We start from the raw sequence: 23651 nt of genomic DNA on the forward strand, positions 1-23651 counted from the left end.
AAAGGGAATGTTCTAGATGCTTATCTGGGTAGTTGTTCACTTTATTATAAATTAAAATGTGCACACACATTACATTTACATATGCTTACGTATAACCTATGAATGTAAAAATAAACAAAAGAACAAAAGCAAAATAACATCTAAACTCCATAGCAAAGTGATTTGCAAACAAAACTGCAGTCTGAGAATTAGGCTGTTAACTCAAAATGGAGGAATCTCATCAAAAAATGACTTCTAGAAGTGGTTGAAAGATTTCCTCAAAGGATCAGAGTGTTGTTCTTAGCGACTTCCATAGTGGTGGTTAGTTCTGCGGCATAGACAATGACCTTAGCATCTCTATTATACTTAATCGTCTGGATGACAGACAGGAGTCAATATTACAGAGTTGGTCACTGGCACCTCAGATCTGTAAGTGGTAGAAAAAGTCTGCAAGCCCTCGGAGCTAAAACAGGGTCATGGCCAGAAATTCAATCGAGCTGACCCCACTGACCGACTCTACCTTAGCTATACCAACACTGCCTGAGCAGCAAGGACACTTTATAGTCTTCTGAATTCTCTCTGCATTACTTTTGTAATAGCCAAAGCAACTTCTTGATTATGATCTGGCTCCTCTGGAGCTTGTCTAAGGGAAAAGAAGGTGCTGATCTTGTAGATTTTATGGTTGTTGTTATTAAGGCAATGTTAGCTTTATTATAACTAACAATGACAGCTGATATTTCTTGTATGCATATCCCACTGGATCCTTACAATAATATTTTTTAAGTTTATTTCTTTATTTTGAGAGAGAAAGAAAGTGTGAGTGGGCACAGGGAGAGAGGGAGAAGGAGATCATGACCCGAGCCAAAGTTGGACACTTAACTGACTGAGCTACCCAGGCACCCCTCCTTACAATAATCTTAATCCCAGTGAGAGGTAGCATAGGAAAGTGACAAAGAGCAACAGACACCAAGATTCAAACCCCAATTCTGACCCTTAGCTGTATAACCTTGAGCAATACGCTGAAATTCTGTGGGCCTCAGTCTCCTTATCTGTAAAGTGGGAGTAATGGCAGTAGCCACCTCATAGCATTGTTGTGAGGATTACATGAGTTAATATTCCTAAAGCACTGAGACAGAAGCTGTCATGTAGTGAGTACAATATAAACGTTTGCTATCACTCCCATGTTATAGACAAGACAAGTGAGGCTCAGGGTGGTAAAGTAACTTGCCTAAATTTGACCACTAGTGCATGGAAGCTGGTCTAACCCAAACACATTAGGCTTCAGACTCCATGTGTTTAACCACCATGCTTGTCATTAACCATCATCATAATTATTTGTCAAAAAGTAAATTAACCCCTTGGCCTTCTAGATCCTTCTCAACCTGGAGGCATGTTAGTTTGATTATTACTCAGGGTCTGATAATGGTCATTACAGCCTCTGGGCCTATGGAAACAGAAGACCTGACTCTCCAGCTGAGCCCTAGTCTGGTCCAATAACAGACAACCTTTCCTTGGATACCCGGGACAGCTGTCTGCTATCCTGCCTGTTCCCTACTGAATTCTGAGATTCTCAAAGGCAGGCACTGGCTCTGAGTTCTCAGTTTCTCACAATATGCCAATTAGCAAACACAAAATATAAATTCTTCTGCAACCCAAGACAGATTCAGATTTTAGCATCTCTGTCTTTAGCCAGTTGTAAAGCAGCAATCTTTCCTTCAAAACTTTTCTAACCTACCCAGGCCAAGGCTCCCCATACCTGTGAAGGGTCTGGGAAACGGGAAGTGGTCCAGACTTCATCATCTGCCAAGGGTCCCCAACTTTCCTGAGGAGAAAGTGCAGTGGAACAACAGAACTCCAGCTATGAGCCTGCTGCTGATACCCTTGTGACTCTGGCTGAGCCACTCTACCTCTCTGAGCTTCAGCTTCTCCATTTGGGAAACAGAAAAAGTAGGCCAGAAAATGGAAGTTCCCTTCCATTCTTTGATCTCTATATCCAAATTTTAATCCAGAACCAAATGTCATTTTGATTTGACTATATTCAAAAACAACTCAAAATGAATTCTCATATTAAGGAGATACTCCGACCGCTTTCCACAATGCATAAATAGAAAGCAATGCCTTTGAGTGTCTGGGTGGCTCCGTCAGTTAAGCAACTGACTTCAGCTCAGGTCATGATCTCATGGTTAGTGAGTTCGAGTCCCACATTGGGTGAGCTCAAGTCCCACTTCAGAGGAGCTCATTCCCCGCATCAGGTGAACATGAGCCCTGCATAAGGTGAGCCCCGCTTCTCTCTCTTCTCTCTCTCTACCTCTTGTGGGATTCTCTCTCTCTCCCTCTCTCTCTCCACCCTCGCTCACTTGTGTCCTCTCTCAAAAGAAAGAAAGGAAAAGAAAGAGCAATGCCATTGCTACTTGCAATTATAAAAGGATAAAGGCACTTTCAAAAACCCCAATGTGAGCTTCTGGGACCACTGAGAGGGAAAACCTATTAGCCTGATGACATAATCACATAGAACTTATGGCTTGAAAGCTCTTCTTGAAAATAACAAGCAATAAACTGGACCTATTCCTAACTGGTTTGTGCCGATCAGCCCCAGATCACACATGTGAGTATGTGTGCACCTGTGTGTTTGTGCATGCCTAAACTGTAGACTGTAGACTGCAGATTTTTTTAGAAATTTAAATAAGAAATAAGAAAGTACTATGAAGGGGCGTCTGGGTGGCTCAGTCGGTTAAGTTTCCGACTTTGGCTCAGGTCATGATCTCACAGTTCGTGGGTTTGAGCCCCATGTTGGTCTCTGTGCTGATAGCTCAGAGCCTGGAGCACATTTTGGATTCTGTGTCTCCCCCTCTCTCTCTGAGCCCCCCCCCCCCCCCGCTCATGCACTATCACTCTTGCTCTCTCTCTCTCAAAAATATGTAACATTTAAAAAAATTTTTAATACAAATTTTTAAAAAATAAAGTACTATGAATACCTAAGAAAGAAAAAAGACAACATCCATCATAGTAGTTGTCTCAAAACGATGCTAGATAACTTATCAAAGATACCAAGTGATTAATAATCTTATTTCGGGCCCTGTATGCTTGCTATTAAGTCAATGATGCAAATCAATTTTTGAAGTAGACTGCACAAATAAGTTCAAGAAGACTGTAACGGATCACCACATGGCCTTCAAGTGATAGTGGCTTGATATCGAAAATTCTTGTTTTTACCAGTAGTATGTATATGTGCAAAATGCAACTACTTCTTGACTGGCTTTCTCTTCATCCAAACATCATTGTAACCTATGTTTTTATCCTTTAAAGTTTTTTAAGATTCTTTAATTTCATAAAATTAATTTCAGCAGGTGTATCTGTTCAGAAGCCTGATACATGCAAAATACAAACTATAGATAATAAATGTCTGCATTCATTTTTTAAAGGTTTTTTTAACCTTTGTAGCATGACCCTTCTTAATGGCCCAACAGTGCCAAAACTCTCATCAAACTTTCAGGCACTATATTTGGTATACCAGACTCTGATGGCGGGACAAATGATCCAGGAAGCTGAGGTCTGTCGTAGGTAATGACCAGGCTGTTATTCTGAATGATAATGCCAAGCTTGCACTGAACACTTTGCCTAATTAGACTTCACACAAGGGGAAAAATGCTTTAATATTTAACAAGTATAATGGTGTAATCAATGTACACAAATCAGACCTGATAAGGGATATTGCTTATTAAAGAGAGAGACAGATGGCTCCGGGAAAGGTACAATCATTAAATGTAAAATCTCACAGGCTCCAACTGTGAACACCAGCCACGTACTTTCAAATTACCATTCCAACCTCAGACACGATGCATTCATTATTTAGTTATGTCCTCTTGCTTATAGATACACCCACACCATAGATTTAATAAAATAACTAGGTTTAAAACTCATCTTTGCTGTTTCTCAAAGCTATCTTTTCTTAACTACTTTTGCTGCTGTCAAAAATCCCACTGAGTCAAGATGTCCAACATCTCTGTTATAACCTTTTCAGTGAGATAATTAGTCCTCCTTTTTATTACCTTCAAGAACACTTAATACGTTGGAAGCTTTCCTGACTCTATTAAATCCACCTAGCCTGCCACAAGATTATGAATACATAATTTGTTTATATTAAGCTTTTAAGAAAACATGAAGTAAGCAAACAGTATGCAGGAATATAGTTAAAAAATAGGCACACTTATGAACTGCAAATTATAGTAAGAGATTTCTGAGGGTGGGTTATCTGCTTGGTCTCTCCAAGGCCAGCTTTGCATGCAGATACAAAGATCCTAGAAGGCAACATGCCCATTCATGAACCCAGATGCTTGCTAAGACTTTTAAATTGCTACATTTGTTAATTCCATGCATATTTACAGAGAACCTATGTGCCTACACACTGTGCTACACACTCCTTGGAATGTATCGGAAAACTGTGTAAACTATGGTCCCAATGCTCCAAGAGTCTACAGACTTGTCCAAGGAGGGCATAAAAGCAGCTACAGTGCCCACCATCGTGTGGGTACCTAGGGAGGTACTACGACAGCCTTGGGAGAAGGAGCTTTCATGGCAAACACATCTGTGTTCAAATGCTGGTTCTGCCTGTCATAGTCATCTGACCCAGCCAACATATTTCATCTATATAAATAGCTCTTCAAATATTTTTGCATGGGTTTAAAGAAACTCCACAAATAAAGTGCTTCAAATAGTGTTTAGCACATAATAGATTTCTTCCTAAGCTTCTGCATTTCTGAATTCCCAGGATAAAATGGGCCTCATTTTAATCGAAAAACCAATTATTCAACCTTGACTTGGCTGCAATGATACCCATATCCACATCTTACCTCTCCTTGGCACAAATAATCCCATTTTTTATTTGTGTCCCCAAACAAACTCCTCCAGAACTATTCTTACCGAGTGTTTCCAGAAAGATCATGGATTTGAAGTGCAGAGAACAAAAGATTTCAAATCTTAACCTAGCTAGATGTGTATAGATGAAGCTGGAACATTTAGAACCAATTTGATTCATGAAGCTTTTGATGTTATTTCCATTTGTGATGTTGTAGAGTCAACAGGAAATAAAAAACAATCCCCTTGGACTTGCAGTGGGCACTAAGAGCTTACTAGCCCCAGGGAAGATGTTCCACATGTCATTAAGCCATAGCTTGAGGATATATTCCCTTCTTTGTATTACACTGTCCTGTGAGCTCCTTGAGGTCAGAAACCCATCTTTTCATCTCTATCTCTAGCCCTGAGCACAGTACCAAGCACACAGAAGGAGTTCCATAACCAGATTCTAAATCTGAGAATGGGCAGGTGGTGTATCATTGTAGGGGCACCTAAAATTACCAACCAGATGGCCATGGTACCTAAGATGCTATTATTTCTGCAAAATACTGATATTAAACCAAGCAATTTCAGAGATGACATTATTTCTGGTAATGGATTTTTGTTAACCAATGGTTCCCCCATTACTTCTAACCCCAGCAAGTCATGAACAAGACTATTAAATGAAGTCTTCAAATCCTCCAGGGTCCATGTGTCCCTTTCAAATATACAGTATTGCCATTTCAAAGATTTCTAATTCATCTAGATAAAATAAATTAACCTGGCCAGCTTTATTAAAAGCTTCTCCATTCATTCTCTGACTCTCATTCCTACGTGATTAAGAATAGCAGAAGGGGCGCCTGGGTGGCTCAGTCGGTTGAGCGGCCGACTTCGGCTCAGGTCATGATCTCGCGGTCCGTCCGTGAGTTTGAGTCCCGCGTCGGGCTCTGTGCTAACAGCTCAGAGCCTGGAGCCTGTTTCAGATTCTGTGTCTCCCTTTCTCTGACCCTCCCCCGTTCATGGTCTGTCTCTCTCTCTGTTGAAAAAATAAATAAATGTTAAAAAAAAAAAAAAAAAAAAAAGAATAGCAGTAATACCTGTCCATTTCACACTGGCATAACATTTGCCCCAAGAATAAGCAAACAGTCACTTATGGAGACCAGGGAAAGGAATCTAAAGAAGCAGGTGCCTCCCATGCATCTTCACCCTAAGCTGGACCATCTCCACAAGCCAAATAAACAACCCGTCATGCTTTCAGGCAATCAGAAGGTTCTATAAAGGACCAGCACCCACCCACCTGCCCCCACTCCGGTGAAAAGTATAAACACTCACTTGTCACCCTTTGGCCATCAATGAAATTCACCATCTTCAAAGGATGGAAAAGAAAGCACAGTCCAGGCAGTCAGCGAGCAAATAATTTCTACAGTTGGGTTCTGAAGCCACTGTCTTGAGTGGGAGAGAACCTAAAAAGCTTACAGTTCCTGCAACTACTCCTACCTCATTTCCCCCAGAACATGAGCATGAAAATACCTGCCCTGCATAAAGGGTCTAAATAAATATTCTCATGGCCTGTATTATCCACACTAATAATGACCCAGGGATTGGTCCAGACTCATTCTCAGAGGCAGACAAAAAGGTAATTCCAGTGAAATTGGATAAATTTTCTTGTATTCCCAAGGATACGCATAGAAAACATCCTCAGGATTTTTAATTACTTAAGTGGACAATATATACTCTCTTAAAAAAAAAAGAAAGAAAGAAAACACATAAAAAACATTTTGAGACAACTCAAGACCCAAGATGTTGGATCAGCTTACTTGATCCAACAGAATTACTAGTTTCATGCTCAGATTTTGGCTTCAACCACCATTTGGATTGATGAATCCATTCACAGTCCATAAATTTCATTGCTTTGCATTCAAATGACCCCTGGGCCTCAATGAGTAAATTCCTACTTTAGGGATTAAGAATGTGTTCGTGGCCACAGAGTGAGTCAGTTCTGGAACCCTTCCTCCACTAATCTAGTCTCCTTCTGGAGCAACTTGTCGACACCTCCATCTGGAAGAGAGATACATACACACACACATTCCTCAAACTGAGCTCACTCCAGTTATTCAGGCCCAGAAATCTATGGGCCATGAATTTAGTGAAAAAACAAAAGGAATCTCCCACCAAAGAACATGCTTTCGATTAAAGCCCGAGCGTGCAGGGCATAGGTACATCCAAAGAAACTCCTCCCTCCCTCCCACCCCCCAACAAAACACAAGTCTCCTCCCTTGGTTCCTCATTATGTAACTACAGATAATATTTAAATAAATCTTACGTCTATGCAAATAAGATATCCAAAGGTATCATGGGTGTTTTGAGTCACATCTATGATGGCCCAAGAAGAAGTACTTATTTCCTATCCATTTGTATACAGAATAGATGGGAAATAAGAAAAGGACAGCTATTCTCTTTTGGACACCTAATTAAAATAGCCAAGGGACAACGAGAAAGAATGAAATCATGCTATTTGTAGCAACGTGGATGGAACTGGAAAGTATTATGCTAAGTGAAATAAGTCAGTCAGAGAAGGACATGTGTGAAACTTGAGAAACTTAACAGAAGACCATAGGGGAAGGGAAGGGGAAAAAAATAGTTACAGAGAAGGAGGGGGGCAAACCATAAGATACTCCTAAATATAGAGAACAAACTGAGAGTTAATTGTGGGGGGAGAGGGGGAAATGGGTGATGGGCATTGAGGAGGGCACTTGTTGGGATAAGCACTGGGTGTTGCATGTAAGTGATGAACCACGGGAATCTACCCCCAAAACCAAGAGCACACTGTACACACTGTATGTTAGCCAATTTGATAATAAATTATATTTTTAAAAATCACAAAAAAAATAATAAAAATAATAATAAAGTAGCCAAGGAACACTAGGAATCCATTATTTCAACATTATTTCAACATTAAGTCTCAGTCACCATCTTGCTCCTCTCAGTCAAAAACTGTAAGTTACATAAGGATATCAAAGGTGGTTTTCTGGGATTAGTGGCCACCCCCAATCATCTTATCACAGTGACATATACACAGTAGGTGTTCAAGACATATTTGATTATAATCATCTAGAACTTAAGACATTAAAACTTTCCAAGAGTAGAATTAGAAATTCAGGGTCCATGGCAAATACAGAATGCTCCTTCTAGCCTTCCAAATGCTCCTTGATCCTTGTTTTCTCTTCCATGCTTCCTTCCTGTGTGTTCGTGTAGTAATAACAGCTGATGTGTATGATTTATTACCATATGCTAAGCAGTTTACATACGTTATCTAAATCAATCCAATAAGCACACCATCCAGTAAGATAAGAACTATTACCCTCATTTTATAGATGAGAAAAGTGGGATCTAAAGAATTAAGTAAGTTGGGGCACCTGGGTGGCTCAGTTAAGCATCTGACTTCGGCTCAGGTCATGATCTGGCAGTTGTGAGTTCAAGCCCCACATCAGGCTCTGGGCTGACAGCTCAGAGCCTGGAGCCCGCTCCAGACTCTGTGTCTCCCCCCGCCCCCTCTCTCTCTCAAAAATAAATATTAAAAAAAAAAAAAAAGAATTAAGTAAGTTGCCCAAGATCACATAGTTAAGAGAGAGTGGAGCTGTAAGGCTGGGTGAATGGACTCCAATGGCCAAACCCATTCGTTGAAGTGTTGCTTCCTTATGCAGTTCACTGTTTCCTGCATTTTCTCACTTATTCAAGGGCTCAGTGTACACATTCATTCCCCTAATCTTCCCAAGAACCATATGAACTAACTTGGATTTCATTTCAGGTACTATTCTTCTTCCCACCAAGCTATCCTTCTCTTGTTTTTTTAATACTTTTTTTACATTTATTTATTTTTGAGAGAAACAGAGCACAAGCGGGGGGGGGGGGGGGGGGCGCAGAGAGAGAATGAGACACAGAAGCCGAAGCAGGCTCCAGGCTCTGAGCTGTCAGCACAGAGCCCTACGTGGGGCTCGACTCACAAACCAGGAGATCATGATCTGAGCCAAAGTCGGAAGTTGAACTGACTGCGCCACCCAGGCGCCCCACTTGTTTTTTTTTTAAGTTTGCTTGGTCATTTCATTTCAAGACGCTCTATTAATTCTATAAAATGGGCTTTTGAAAGTTACAGTAACTTGCTTTTAACAAACTGTTCCCCAATTCAATACTGTTTCTAAATGTTTTGCATTTTTAAAAAACCCTGAATCAAGCTTCTTTTGCACCTGGGCAGGTTCTGTTTGCTTATTCACAGAAGGACTGGTTTATGCTTATGTGCCAACACATAATAAATAATGAGTCAAGGCCTCCTGCTCCCTGGCTGAGGCAGACATTGCGAACTGTAATGATTTTGTAAAACCCGCATTCCCTCCCTACCGCACACAGCATCTGCCCTGGACACCAAACAAGGTGGCTCGTTACCATAAAACCACTAGGAACATCTCTCTAAAAACACTCCCTGATCTTACAACACAGCCCACTCTACAGAAATGCCAACAGGACTCTATCCTGGGCCCCATGGACCTGGCTCCCTGCCTTTCTGTGAAACAGATCTGGGTGTATGTAACCAAATCTCTGACTGGGAACCAAAAGAACAGCTTATTTTCCTGTGGTTCCAGCTACCTCTCAAAGACCTGGAGGAGAACTGGCAACAACTAATAATTTTTACTTAGCTCCTTGCTAAAAGAGGATGCACTGCTTTTGGAAAAACCCTGCAGTAGGGAGACCAAGGAGCTAGAGGCATCTAATAGGCAATGCACCAACGTGGGGATGCAGACAGGCTGCAGACCTCTTCCTAGCTCCTCATCAGAGCCCACCCAGCCTAAAGCCACGTGACTCAACCATGTGTCCCTCAAGAATAAGCTGCTCATGTTTTTGCCTTGCTCTCTATCTAGATCCCAGACCCTTTCTATGCAGCCCACCTCCAATTTCATTTCTGGTTTGTTCCAGTTTTCATGAGACCTGAGTTCTCAGCTACTCCTCAAAATAGCCTCACACACACTCCTTGGATCCCAACCGTATTCTAAACCATAGGCCCTTATCCTGGGCTCCAAGCTGCCTTTGCCTCCTGAATTCATACCCTTCTGGCCAGCCTGGGTGGCAATCCAGGGTGACACAAATCCTACACTGGCACCAGCTCACGGATCACCCAACACCAGGTCTGTCCCAGGCCTCAAGAGGGAGAACCAGAAATTGACATTTTAGAAGAATTCATCACAGCCTACCTTGAACGTAGATATTTTCATCTCTTCCACACGCCCTCTAAGCCAGGAGGCAGTAGGAGAGAGAAGGGAGAGGGCAAAAAGAGACATATATGAAGGATGGAGGGGAAGAGTGCCGTTATCCGTAGCACCTACTATGTCTGGTGGCTTTGCTCTTCCCCTTTACAGCTCCTTTTATTCTTGCAACAGCCTATAAGATATTATTATTAGCCTCACTAGGCACACAAACAAACTAAACCTCAGAGATGTTCAATGATGGGACCAGGAGCCCCAGTCAGTCAGTGGTGGAGCTGGGATTCAAAGCCCGGGATTGCCCAGCTCCCAAGGCTCAAATGCTTTCCTCCCTACTGAGATCTTCCACAACTTGCCATTTCTGTAGTGTCCAGCAGAGTGCCTTCAGCTAAGAGGGGAATAATAAATATGTGTTGGATGAATGCATGAATGGTTGATTCCAGCCTTCACACTTTAATATTCTGCAACCCACACACTTGATTTTATTCATATATTCTCCTTACAAGAAGCCCGCAAAGTGCCTTGATAAGAAGTTAAATGTCGTACAGAAATAAGTTGTACCACATTGTACTGTATTTTGAGCTCCAAGAAAAAGCTACACATAAAAATCTATAAATAAAAAGTGCTGAAGTAGACTTCCTGATAAAAATTCATTTGTCATCTTGCTCTGTCATGCCCAGAAGTAGATATAAGTACAACAATCTAAGGAAAATCAAAGTTTTCATGTTTTGTTAACCCTCAGAACACTAAGATGTTTTCTGGACTGCCAATTCACTGAGTACTCATGCCAGAAAAGACGGCACAGAGGTTTTCTAAGCTTCTATTTAAATTCCAGTTAGTTAACATACAGTGTAATATTAGTTTCGGGTGTACAGTGATTCAACACTCTCTTACATCACCCAGTGCCCATCACAGTGTACTACTTAATCTCCATTGCCTATTAACCCATCTCTGCCCACCCACCTCCCCTCTGTTAACCATCAATTTGTTCTCTATAGTTAATAAACTGTCACTTGGTTTTCCTCTCTTTTTTTCCCCTTTGCTCATTTGTTTTGTTTCTTAAATACCACATATGAGTGAAATCAGCTGGTATTTGCCTTTTTCTGATTTATTTCACGTAGCATAATATTCTCTACATCCATCCACGTTGTTGCAAATGGCAAGATTTCATTCTTTCATTCTTTTTTATGGTTGAGTAATATTTCATCATATACATCTTCTTTATCCATTCATCAATCTTGGGGTGTTTCCATACTTTGACTATTGTAGACAATGCTGCTATAAACATTGGGGTACATGTGTCCCTTTGAATCAGTATTTTTGTATCCTTTGGGTAAATAACTAGTAGGGTGATTGCTGGATTGTAGGATACTTCTATTTTTAACTTTTTGAGGAAACTCCCTGTTTCCTGAGTGGCTGCACCAGTTTGCATTCCCACCAACAGTGCAAGAGGGTTCTTCTTTCTCCACATCCTCGAAGATGGCACAGAGGTTATGAGCTCAAGTCCTAGAGTCAGACCTGGCAGATGTGAACTCCCGGCCCAGGCGGAGAACTTACAAACTGACCTAGGACAAGTAACACACCTCTCCAAACCCTCACCTGTAAGATGCAAACACTAATAGTGCCTGTTTCTTAAGGTGATTATGCTGATTAAATGAGAGGCTCGTGGCCCACACTTAGCAGAGCAGCTGCTGTGTGGTTCAGTGGCCCTAAGTGGTAGCCATTTTATCCCCTGAGGAGAACTCTAACAGAAGTGCAACAAGAAACCCGACATGAATCACTTACCTCTGCAAATGTTATAAGCACTAAATTCACCTGAATCGTCTATTTCAGATTACCGTGGAACTACAATGATCATCAAGCAATACCATAGGTAATAATACTAAAATAGTAACAACCACCACCAACAGTGGTATGAACTATGTGCCAGGCACTGGTCTAACCACTTCTCCAGACAAGAGCATCACACACAGTTGTATACACTGTGCCGCACAAGAGAGCCCAGCCGCAAGTGAATGCGGCTGAAGCCCAATCCACTGGCATGGGTCGTCCACCATAAAGAGGTACCTCGCGGGCTAGCAGCAGCTGTGTTTACATGTATTAACTGATACACTAAAGTTAGCAAGTTTCTAACAAATGGGAGACAGGAGTAGAAAGTCACTTTGGGGAGTACCCAGGACCTGAAGTTGAAGATCATCATTTCAGTAACTGCCTCAACACAGTAGATGAGTAAACCTCAAAATCACCAGTGAACAACACTTCTTATTAAGCTGCGCAGCCATGGACCACGTGGGAACATGAAAAGAAGGTAGACTCTCTTGTTGGGTATAAATAGACAATTCCTACCTACCTCTTCCCTGCTTCCTGTTTCCCTCTTTCTCCATCAACTCAAATGTCTCTGTGTCTGATAATGAAAGTACCATATCTGACCCCAGGATACCCAAATGTTAGGTTCTGCACTGTCTAAAAACAACAACAAAAATTATCTGTGTGGCAAAGTAATGTTTCACTAAGTAATGGGTTCCAAATACGCCACTGCAAACTCCAGCACACAGTTGCCGTTTCCGTCCCTCCAGGAGGCACTTCCCCAGTGCAGGTTCCTAAAAATACTCCCAGGTATAAAGATGTTCATTTCCTCAAGCATCTGCAATCTTGGTCAGGTCAGGGGCTCTTGCCCAAATGAAAATTCATCCTGGATCTGGCTCTATACCTATCATTGTGGCTTAGACCCAGCTTCAGCGGGGGAAGGAGAGACAGGGGGACGCCACACCTTTACCAGCTGGATGTATGAGGGTAAAAACAATACTCTTGCAGTTCTGGAGAAGCATTAGTTTATGCAAATGAGATCTGTGTAACCTTTTGATGTGCTCAGAATCCTAAAAATAATCCAAACGTGTTTCACTTAAAGAAAAGTGATAATATAAATTATCTATGACCTTTACACAAAAGTTATTCCTAAAAGTTATTCCCTAAAGAGTCCAGATCTAGACCTTGGTGGAAAAACAGTGAAAATCAGATTGCCTTGTTTTAAAATCCCACCATATAAAAATCAGAATTTGATGTCTGAGGGACACCTGGGTGGCTTAGTCGGTTAAGCATCCGACTTCGGCTCAGGTCATGATCTCTCAGTGCATGAGATCTCTCAGCGCATTGGGCTCTGTGTTGACAGCTCTGGAGCCTGGAGCCTGCTTCGGATTCTGTCTCCCTCTCTCTCTCTGCCCCTCCCCACTCATGTTCTCTCCATATCTCTCTCTCTCTCTCTCTCAGAAGTGAATAAACATTTTTAAAAATAAGAAAATTTTTTAAAAAATAAAGAATTGGATATCTGATAATTTTTTGAACTCAGAGACTTCCTGCTAAGAGAAGAAATCCCTTGGCAAGAGGTTGGGCCTACAATGCAATGCTCTGAACTCTTCTCTAACTGTTGTTAATTTTACTTTACAGACTAACAGTGTTTAGTTTGACACTGTAATTAAATTTCACAGAAAACCTGGAATATAATATTATCTTATTCACTTGCAAACAATATGGCAATATTTTCAGTAATAATGTTTGCTTACATACATTGTCAGTATTTTTTCTACCAAATAGCAAATTACATCTGACAAAAACACCAACACACCTTTGAGTTGTTCAACAGTCTCAATGACTAACTTCATTCAGATTAGAATTTTGAAATAAGAGCTCTTTTCAAAACCTCACAGAAGAAAAATGCCTTTCAATAATGTGTCTTGGAATGTAATGAAACATATTTTTTAAAGGTGGAATTTAGGGGCGCCTGGGTGGCGCAGTCGGTTAAGCGTCCGACTTCAGCCAGGTCACGATCTCGCGGCCCGTGAGTTCGAGCCCCGCGTCGGGCTCTGGGCTGATGGCTCAGAGCCTGGAGCCTGTTTCCGATTCTGTGTCTCCCTCTCTCTCTGCCCCTCCCCCGTTCATGCTCTGTCTCTCTCTGTCCCAAAAAAAAATAAATACACGTTGAAAAAAAAAAATTAAAAAAAAAAAAAAAAGGTGGAATTTAATGTGGCCTCTTTAAAAATAAAAGAGAGAGAGACGAGAAGCTCCTACTAGCAGGATAACATTCCTGAAGAAAAATTTGTATTATTATTAGTGCTACAAGTACCTGTTTAGGAAATAAAGCAATTTTAAACACATTAAAAGGGGAGCCTGGGTGGCTCAGACAGTTGAGTGTCTGACTTCGACTCAGGTCATGATCTCGCAGTCTGTGAGTTTGAGCCCCGAGTCGGGCTTTGTGCTGACACCTCAGAGCCTGGAGCCTGCTTCAGATTCTGTGTCACCCTCTCTCTCTTCCCCTCCCCTACTCGTGCCCTGTCTCTCTCTGTCTCAAAAATGAATAAAAACATTTAAAAAGAAATTTAACACATTAAAAGGTAAAAATAAGCTTCATCAAAGACATACCTAAAAAAACTTGAAAATGCTCTAACAAAATCATATATTTATTTAGAAAATTTTCCTAAAAGTTTGAATATAAGGATGTACAAAGTAAAAAGCCCAATTCTCAAATCTCCTTTAAACCTTTAAAGTTATTCTAAAATAGTACCGAATCCATCATTTAAGATAGCTTTCATTTCTTTTCAGGACTTTGGTAATGCTTTTCACACAAGGTTGCCCTTTTCTAATAAAGTACTCCATGTCAAAAACCAAGTTAGTTAAATTCCTTTGCTATCTTAAAGGGCAGAATAATGGCAATAAACGCCCACCCAAGGTGATACACTAGGCAGAGGAGGCCCCTAGTGGTGAAGCTGCTGCTTGAACTTGGCTTTATCCATTTTCTAAGACTGCTTCATCATGAGGGCAAAATCAATAGGTAATAAAGTCTACCTGAGCTTTGCTTCTTTAATAACCTCTATTAGCCTTAAAATATAGTAGGGCTATCATTTAGAATCCCAAGGTCCTTTCATCAGGAATATATATTAAAAAAAAAAAAAAAAAAGGATGTGACCTGAAGACTAACTTCATTACATTCAGTGTTCAAATTGACAGATGTTTATTAAGCCCCTACACCCTGCTAGGCACTGAGCCAGGCACGGAGACAGGGTAAACAGGAGAGATGAGCGCCTGCACCGGGCTTCCTCTTCAATGTAATCATGTTACACTGAGGACAGCTAGAATAATATGAAGACTGAGAAGTACAACTCACCATATTACGACCTTACAATGGGTTCTTACCAACAGTAAAAACCTGAAGTACTGCCCACCCCACCCTCAAAGTGTTCTCCTCATTTTCAAACACTCATAAAGGGGAGCATCTGAAGTTGTTCAGCAAAATGAGGTTGAATGCATGAACGAATGGAAAAATAAGATTGCACAGAAAGGTTTTTAAATTAAAAAAAAAAAAAAGTTGAAAACATACCAGAGTTGAGGATTCCTGAAAATAAAGGAAGACAAAGGAGAGACAACATTTACAAAGTACTTACTGTGCTCCAGGCACAGGGATAAGATCCTAAATGTTATTTCACTCTGCCTAACACCTCCATAAGGTGAGGAATATTGCTGGCATTTTACAAAATAGGAAAGCATGGCTGGGAAAGAGTAAGTGACTTGCCCAAGGTTATACAGTTAATAAATGGGAGAGGCTGTTTGGAGCCCAGGTACCTGGGATACCAAAGCAAATGTTCACTTCACTATAAATTGGTGAATCCCAAAGTTTGAGAGTTTGCTTTGAACTCCATTAATCCAGCCTGCAAGCAGACATATGAAATATGGAACACAAAGATGAACAGAATTAAAGCATTTCAATACTGTATAATTTAGAAAACATATAGTATGGTAATTCAATGCAAAGGAATTATTAAATATTTATTGGGTATGTCCCATCTCTTGCTTTCCAGGAACTGACATTCTCTGGGAACACAACACAGGATCCCATATCGTATTATGCACTATTACACGTATTCGAGTCACTTTTTTATGACTAAGGCTTTATTTTTTTCCTTTATGCTTCTATTTCCAAGTTTGAAAGATTTCCCTCCTTCCCATTAGCAACATGACAGCACAGGGCTTATTAATCCTGCACAGGGCTTATTAATCCTCATTGTGCAAGTAACACTACAGTAATTATGGCTTTCTTGTATGAACTATGTTAACAAAATCCAAGGAATCCGGTGGGATTAAGTTTAAAATTCTAGTAAAACGATGTGAAAGAGGAGTTCATTATCTTTATTTTATCTAGACCTCTCTAACGACATTTAAGTAAAAACTAGTCCGAGGCTTTGAAATCAGAATAAGAGTGGAGTTTGCGAAATAAGCACTCCAGTATTCATTAGTGTTTCCCAAGCCTCACTGTTTCGGCATGTACAGTGCTGTGAAAATCTCTTCCTCTCCCATCGCTCTTTCTTCGCTCATCGATGTAAAGATAACTTCAAAATCATTGACGGTAGTGCAGGTGCAGGAAGTGTCGCGGAAACAACAACTTTGCCTTCTCTTTGTACAGCTTTCCTCCTCCTCCCGGACCTTTAAAACTCTCACCTCCCCCCAGACCACGTCCTCGAAAAGCTTCTCTCCCCTGACCGCACGAAACACTTGCTCGGGGCATCCTGCGGATCGCGGTGACCCTCGAACACATTCCGCACCGCCCCGCTGCCAGGCAGCAGACCACGCTGCCCACTGGCCGCCCTCGGCACGCCCCCTCCACCCTCTCCATCACCGCAAAAATAATACACCGACACCAGCAAAGTAGTCACGCGGGCACGTGTGAGGATACTTTTTTAGTAGATGCCCGAGAAAGCAATTAAACAGCTAAAGGCCACAAGAGAGGGTGGCGAAGCCGAAGTGACCGCCGGCGCGCGGCGGCCGCGGACCCTCCCTGGTCGCCAGCTCCGCGTCCTCGCGCGTCCACCTGAAGGCGCCGCGCCCTCCGCGGGGCCGAGCCGCCCCGGCCCCAGCCCCCCGCCGCAGCGCGGAACCCCCTCCCCCGCCGGCGCCCGCAGCACCCCCGCGGCCGGGAACGGCTGGAGGCCGGGCGCGGCTCAGTCTACCCCCCGCAGCACGAGCCACCCGGGGTCGCGGGCTGGGCAGCGCGAGGAAGCCGCGCGGAGCTGCGCGGACCCGCGAGCAGCACCGACGCCCCCGCGCGGCGCACCATGCCTGGCGGCCCCGGGAGGAGGACCCGACTCACCCCGAGGCGCCCTCCGGGCTGCTGGGCCGGCCCCTGCTGCTCCTGCCGCCGCCGAACTTTCCCTCCTGCGCGGCTGCCGCGGGCTCAGCTCCACCTCCCGCTCCGGCAGCCGCGGAGCCTCCAGGGACCCGGGGGGCGGGGAGCGGCGGCGGCGGCGGCGGCGGGCGGGCTGAACCGCGGCCAAGCCCCGGCGCCCCACCGCCGGGTCGGAGCCCGGCGGCCGTGAGCCCGCGCTGCAGCGGCAGGGCGGGGGTCGCGCTTGGCTGCGCCCACCCGCTTCCCCAGCCGTCCCTCTGCAGTGCGTCCCTCTGCCCCGTCGGAGCGGGGCGCCCTGGCCGAAGCCTGCCCGGTATCTGCAGGGGGCACGCCCGGAGTCCAGGGGTCCCCTGCGATGACTGGCGCCGAGATGTGGAGAAATGGAGAGAAGGGGCTGGGACACTGAGGCACGGCCGGTACCCCGGGAGAGAGGCGGTGGGGTGTGATCCTCTTTCTGGACAGAGTTTCCCAGGCCCGCTCCCTCCCACACCCAGTGGTCTGCCTTCCCCTCTATGGGCCGACTTACTTACAAAAACTTTGTAAATTGGATTTCGGAGAGTTAATCCTTAGCGGCCCTGGTCACTTGTAACATCTTCATTAAGGAATCTCTATTTACAGCGAAGGTCAGAAACCCTTTGGCTCTGAGACCCCACTCCTGTGGAGAAGTGATGTCTGTAGGGATCCCTGATGGCCACTGAGGAGGCCTAGGAGGGGAGGGTGGAGAAGGATGGAAGTCGGCAAGTGGACTATTGAGTAGTAAAAGCCCCTCACGCGCACACGCACACACCCGCAAACACTCCCTGGGGCCTTGGGTGCCTTTTATTTTTAAGTGCTCCAGCAGGACTCTGAGGGAGAGGGACTTTGGGGTATTATGTTCCCCAATTCTCAGTACGATGAAGGAGGTAATCAGCCAAAAGAGGTCACCTCTCCACTTACAGATGCACCTTGTAGAGTCCCCATGGCTGAGGCTTCGAAGAACCAGAGCTAGAAGCCAGTCCTAGTGTGGTGCTCCTTTCTACTATCTGACCAGCAGAATGCTCAAAGACTCCATATGGGAGATTTCCAGACACCAGACTTTATGTGGGCACAGGGGAAGAGTCCTGTGGTCAGCAGGCGGTCCTCAAGCAGCTAGCAGGCACGTATGTACCGGCAAGAAGCATCCTTGAAACAAGCCTTGCTTTCTACTAGGACTCCCTAACACACCCAGGTTCATCCTTCTTCCAACCCACGCTGCCCTGGGACTTCAGATGGCTCTGTAGCCACCCCACACCTCTTGAGTGAGTTAATCACCCTTGTAACATAAGGCCCCCACAGCAACTTGACTGGGATTTCACGAAGAGGGAAGAAGCAGGTGTTTATCAAATTAATGAAAAACACAATGTCTGTTGTGCTGTTGCCCCTAAAATGTGGCAAGGTTACGGAGGTTATAAATAGTTAACTTAGCATCCATATATATGGAGTTACAAGTCATTGGCCAAGCATCCTCCTATATTGTCTCACAGCAACCTGGTGAGACAAATCATATGACGATCCCCTTGTGCAGAAGGGCCCATGGAGGTTGCAGTTTGTATAAAGGTGAGTTGTGTAAAGGTTAGAGCCTGCACAGTCAAGTATTCTGGGTAATCAAGCAACCCCTTCAGAGCCTTTCCCACTGTCATGAAAACATTCCTATACCTTCATGTATTGATAGATGGGTTGTTAAAGCATTGATTTTCTTTCCTCCTTTTCTTCCATCTCTCTGTTCAGTGATGTCTCCAGAATTTCTATATAATAGGGTGAATGGGAGGAATCTGGTTTGGAAGATGGGCCAAGGACCTGAGTAAGGGCTGCTATGCTGGCACACTTGTGGACTCAGATTCTAGGTTCACATGGACTGGCTTGTGGAAAGTGGAAGAGGGAATCCCATCGCTGCAACTGTCTCTATTCTTGTCATCTAGAAGAAAAAGGGAGGTCACTTCAGGATTAATTACGTTTCCTTTAGGGGCCCATAACATACTTGTAAAGGTACCTGAAGAAGTTTTCCCCATATATCAGCACAACAATGTACACATCAATATGTACCAGTATACATTTCTATATCAAAAGTCATAAAGCCAATGCTAGCTAAGGGTTTGGTGCCTATAGGTACATTTTAACAATAATCAGTACATGAAAAATAAGGTGATTGAAAAAGCGATAAAAATTGGGGCACCTGAGTTAGTCAGTTAAGCATTAGACTCTTGGTTTCAGCTCAGGTCATGATCTCAGGGTAGTGAGATCAAGCCTCCTCGCTGAGCTAGGATCCTGCTTGGGATTCTCCCTCTCCTCCCTCTCTCCCCAGCTCATGATCTCTCTCTCTCTCTCAAAATAAATAAATAAACATAAAAAAAAGAAAAAGCAGTAAAACTACAAAACCAAGAGCATATGTGGGAAAAGACACATTTTTGTATCTAGTACCTCTAGGTACTAGAAAAGTAAATATTATTTCAATTAGGGGCGCCTGGGTGGCTCAGTCGGTTAAGCATCCAATTTCAGCTCAGGTCATAATCTCTCAGTCTGTGAGTTCAAGCCCCACATCGGGCTCTGTGCTGACAGCTCAAAGCCTGCTTTGGATTCTGTGTCTCCCTCTCTCTGTCCCTCCACCACTCATCCTCCGTCTCTGTCTCAAAAATAAATAAATGTTAAAGAAAATGAAAATATATACATTATTCAATTATTACTTAGTAGATATTATTTGGATTATTATTTTGGGAGACACTATTATGAAGCAGTATCAGTCACCCTTAGTGCTCATCATTAGCAGAAGCAGCACTGTATGAGGGAAAAGGCCAACCAATTTGCCTCTGCAGCTTCCGGCCTGTAATGACACCTAGCAGAACTGACAGTGAAACAGGTTGAAAAATGGGTTCCTTTAGACTTCCAAGACGAAAGGACCAGAATAAGCAGGTTGAACACCAAGCCCAGATGTTAAAAGCCAATTTTTAAGATTTAATTAAAAAAAAAAAAAAAGGTTTCTACATGGATTTAGGTTTCAGCTGTGGTGTTCTTATGGAAACATTTTTCATAAGCATAATGATTTAGGAATCAGAATATATTATTTGAATTTCCAAGCGTGTTATAAAGGTGCTTCCACCTTCATATTGTGCTAGTAATGTGGTAACAGTACAGAAATACATAGAAAGTTCTGGTAATAAGTAAGATGCTGGATTGATTTTATCTACTTGAGGTAAAAACCAGTCCATATAAAAATATATTCTAAAACAATACATAAGGTGTCAAACTGTTACATTTAAAAAATGCAAAATATATACACAATAATATGTCATTTGTTTAATAATTTATTTTAAATGTATCCTGCATAGATATTAAATTTTAAGTGCAAACATATTTCACAGTTCAAAGTCAGACTTTTCAGCCTCACCAGGATCCTTGAGAAGTTTGACCCAGAGCCATCCAAGAGCTGAAATTGCAGTTGTAAAGCTTATGTTATGCTCAAAGTAAAACTCACTTACTTTATTTGCTAAGAGACACTCTCAGGCAGTCACTCAAGCCGTGTTGACTCCTACTTTAAATAGCTCTAGTAATCAGGGTTATCTGATTTCTTAGATCACAGCAAATGTGCTATGTAGTCTGAGGTAGCTCATTAGATGGAAGAGGTGTGTTGTACGCAAGGGTAAAGACTAGCCAGATGGCACTATTGGGAGTGGTGAGTCATTGAGATGGGATCTAATTATATTCTAGAGTCGACTTCAGAAATCTTGGAAATACGCAATATATTTCCAGATACTTTTTCATTTAAAATGAGTAAAATAAATAATGTGTGACCCAAAAAGACAATTTTTTTCCTAAGGGGAAAAAATCCCACGTCTTGAAGACCTCATTCCATAAACACTATTCTGCAAACACAGTGGGGCTCAATTAAAACCTGTTGACTGAATAAGGGGTGATTTTCACTTATTTTGCATATTTTACATTCACATCTTTAGTTATACACATCAAAATCAGTGAGTGAGTTGGTTCACAGTATTTTCAATCTTATGCTCTCCGTTATCCATGCCGTTTCTCTAGGGGTCAGTGCAGAAGCAGATCTAGAAGCTCTGCTCTCCTCATGGTGCCCCTACCAAGCTGTCTTCTCCAAAGCCAGGCTGACCAGGCCAGCTCCCAGGGAAATGCTATGGACAGCAGAACAGGGCTCACGTGAGAGTCATCTACTACACCAGGTGCTTTACAGGTTGACTTTCCATTCTACTGTGCATTCAGCTTTGCCGCTCCCCATCTCTAGAAGAAAACAAAAGGGTTACAGAGGGAACTGTGGAAAAACACAAGTAGGGAAGCACCAGAGACTCAGCCACATCTGTCTACGTCCGCCTGACATAAAATCCAGATATCTAAACGAGATCAGCTCAAAACAGTCCTTTATGTCTATAGTACACTAGTTCACCCATGTGCAGATCAAGCTCACACAGGCCTTTCTTTTTGAAAACCAGGAATACTCCAACATGTCCCTCAGATGACTCAGATCTCTATGGTTTTCACTACAGTTTCAATTTTGTCACCCTGGTGGATATACTATTTTTAATTATTATTGGATTTCTTTCCAAGCATTATTAGCATTAAAAAAAAAAAAAAACAGATCCTTTATGGGGTGCCTGGCTGGCTCAGTCAGCAGAGCATGCCACTCTGGATCTCATGGTTGAGTTCGAGCCCCATGTTATATGTAGAGATTACTTTAAAAAAATAAAACCTTGGGGTACTGGGTGGGTCAGTCAGTTAAGCATCAGACTCTTGATTTTGGCTCACATCATGATCCCAGGAATGTGGAATCAAGCCCTGGGTCAGGCTCTGCACTGAGTGGAGAGCCTGCTTAAGATTCTCTCTCTCTCTCCCTTTGCCTCTTCTCCACTTGGTCTCTCCCTCTAAAATAAAAACAAATAAATAAAATCTTTTTAAAAATAGATCATTTATCGTTTAAGTCAATATCTGCAAAGTCCTGTCCCACATGCAGGCTTCACTCTGTGCCCTTTCACTGCTACAAATACACATTTTGACAAGATTTCCATTAATAAGAGAATATGTTTCGGGGCACCTGAGTGGTTCAGTCAGTTGAACGTCTGACTTCAGCTCGGGTCATGATCTCATGGTTCATGAGTTCAAGCCCCACGTCAGGCTCTGTGCTGACAACTCAGAGCCTGGAACTGCTTCAGATTCTGTGTCTCCCTCTCTCTCTACCCCTCCCCCACTCGTGCTCTCTCTCTCTCTCTCTCTCTCTCTCTCTCAAAAATAAATACACATTAAAAAAGTTTTTTTTAGGGGCGCCTGGGTGGCGCAGTCAGTTGAGCGTCCGACTTCAGCCAGGTCACGATCTCGCACTCCGTGAGTTCGAGCCCCGCGTCGGGCTCTGGGCTGATGGCTCAGAGCCTGGAGCCTGTTTCTGATTCTGTGTCTCCCTCTCTCTCTACCCCTCCCCCGTTCATGCTCTGTCTCTCTCTGTCCCAAAAATAAATAAACGTTGGAAAAAAAAAAAGTTTTTTTTAATAATAAGTAAGAGAATATGTTCCAACAATACACACTGTTATAAGAATCTCTTTTGCCCACACTAGAAATAGGATGTACGAAGATGTACTCGAGGATATAAGAAGAGCAAAGCTATTGTATAAAATGTTAACACTGTACAGGAATATGGCCTGGTGACAGGAAGGGCAAGGATAGTTAAATCAATAGGTCCAAACATAAGAAATGCCTAAAGGAGAAACAAGTAGGATACCCACCAAAAAGCGAAAAACACATAGAAAGGCAAAGATGATGTGGAAAACAAGCTTTACCAACTTCAGAAACAAAGATATTTCCTTTTCTTTTTTCACATGTGTCTAAAACCTATGCACGCAAAGGATTCATTTTGTATGACCACAGACATGTGCATCTGAGGGAAAGCTTTGCTTTCAACTAGATGATGCCAATATCACTTCCCTTGCTCTATGAGACATATTTGGCTCTATTGTAAACACGACCAGAAAATGGTTTAGTCAAACCATTATTCATCCAATAACAGTAAGTTAGGCAGTTAGGGTGTGCCAGGCACCACAGAAACTCCAAAAATGATTAAGTATGGTCCTTAACCTCAAGGAAACCAAAATCGAGTAGGAAAGGCCAAACAGAGTATTACAGGAATTCAAGGAGAGAAAAAGAAAGAGAGATCCCTGAGGTGCCCATGGATGACTTCATGTTAGAAGTAGCTTTTCAGATACATCTTGAAATATGAGTAGTATTTTGATGGACAGAGAAATAGGAGAACATCAAGAAGTAATGCCTGACCAGTGAAGCAGAGAGGGGAAAGCAATGTACATGTCCTAAAAATGGTAGTCCGCAATGGCCAGAAAAAAGGGGACATTTGGGGAGAAAGGTCAAAGTCCAAAAGTGGCCTGAGTCTAGATTATGGG

At 42.8% G+C, this 23651-nt stretch overlaps 1 protein-coding gene across 2 annotated transcripts in view; it reads right to left on the reverse strand.

Moving 5' to 3' along the window:
* Positions 1-17313, reverse strand: part of CSGALNACT1 (chondroitin sulfate N-acetylgalactosaminyltransferase 1) — a 341572-nt gene extending 324259 nt beyond the window's left edge. Inside the window, exon 1 of one of the 2 annotated variants that reach the window (XM_045458327.1) lies at positions 17200-17313. The gene's annotated coding sequence lies outside the window, so the exon portion shown is untranslated. The remainder of the gene's footprint in view (positions 1-17199) is intronic. The other variant, XM_045458353.1, reaches the window with a different exon arrangement.
* Between the last annotated feature and the right edge of the window lie 6338 nt (positions 17314-23651).

This window comes from Leopardus geoffroyi, chromosome B1, assembly GCF_018350155.1.
Source record: "Leopardus geoffroyi isolate Oge1 chromosome B1, O.geoffroyi_Oge1_pat1.0, whole genome shotgun sequence".
Lineage (NCBI taxonomy): Eukaryota > Metazoa > Chordata > Mammalia > Carnivora > Felidae > Leopardus > Leopardus geoffroyi.